The 1225-nt window shown below is 49.7% G+C and overlaps 1 pseudogene; it reads right to left on the bottom strand.

The window, feature by feature from the left end:
• Positions 1-512: 512 nt before the first annotated feature.
• On the bottom strand, positions 513-895 carry LOC110560320 (large ribosomal subunit protein eL36-like; annotated as a pseudogene).
• Between the last annotated feature and the right edge of the window lie 330 nt (positions 896-1225).

Here is a 1225-nt window from a genome sequence, read left to right on the forward strand (position 1 = left end):
GAACATATCCAAAAATATGTCCCTTAGGTGCTTTAGTCAACTTGATGATGAAAACTAGCCAGGAATCACTAGTCTTTTGGTGACATTTTTTAGCCACAAGTCTGAATAGAATCACTGGCAATATGAGCTCAATGCCCAGGACTCTGACATTTGTAGACCCAAGAGCTTAGAGGACAAAAGAGGCTGAGGTGGAGCCAGCAGAGTGGAGGGAAACTAGAGTGTAACGTCTGAGAAACACCAAGAGAGGAGTAAGCAGTGGTGTCGAATGCTCCAATGGCTCAGTTAAAAAGCAAGCCAGAACAGACTGATGAATGTGGCGACCGTGTCATTTGTGACCTTGGCAGGGGATGGCGGAGTAAAAAATTCTGATTTCTGTGTGTTTAACAGAGAATGAGAATGAAGACAGAGTCTTCATGGCAGAGAATCAGACTCCAAGCAAGAACAAAGTAGACTCTCAAGATTTTGTGTGCGTGTGTGTGTGTGTGTGTGTGTGTGTGTGCGCGCGTGGCACAACGTTTATTGGGGGAGGGGGTATCAGTCCTTCTTGGCCGCCGCCTTCCTCAAGGCTGCCAGCACGTTGCTCAGCTCCTCCCGCTTCCTCTTGGCGTGGATGTGCGTGCCCACACTCTTCTTGATGAACTTGAGCGCGCGCTTGTGCTTAGACACCTTGAGCAGCTCCACGGTGCGCCGCTCGCCGCTCGGACAGGGCGAAGCCGCACACCTCCCTGATCATGTCTCACACGAACTTGGTGTGCTTGGTGAGGCACCCGCGGCGCCGGCTGTGCCTCGGCTGGCTGACGTTCTTCGTCACCTTGTGGACCTTGTTGAGGCCCGTGGACCTTGTTGAGGCCCACGGCCTTGGGGTAGCACAGGGCCATGGCTGCTGCTCTCCCATGGCAGCCGAGACAGGAAGGACTCTCAAGATTTTATACTTCCTTTTTTACTCTGGACAAGAGAAAAAAAGAAAACCACTGTATTTTTGTGTTAATGAAATAACCAGGAGAGGAGAGTAATTTGCCAATGTAAAGGGGGAATTATTGGCTGGAGTACAGGAGAAGCCACTGATTTTAAATGTGTAATCAGGACAAATTTAGTGCCTTAACAGAAACACAAACCCAGCATGGTAATACCTATATACTATCCCAGTACTCACGAGGCTGAGGCAGAGGGAACCAAAGTTAAATGGTATGTGGACTACACAGCAAGGTCCAAGCCAGCCAAGGCT

The sequence above is a fragment of the Meriones unguiculatus genome, chromosome 8 (genome assembly GCF_030254825.1).
Source record: "Meriones unguiculatus strain TT.TT164.6M chromosome 8, Bangor_MerUng_6.1, whole genome shotgun sequence".
In the NCBI taxonomy this organism is placed as follows: domain Eukaryota; kingdom Metazoa; phylum Chordata; class Mammalia; order Rodentia; family Muridae; genus Meriones; species Meriones unguiculatus.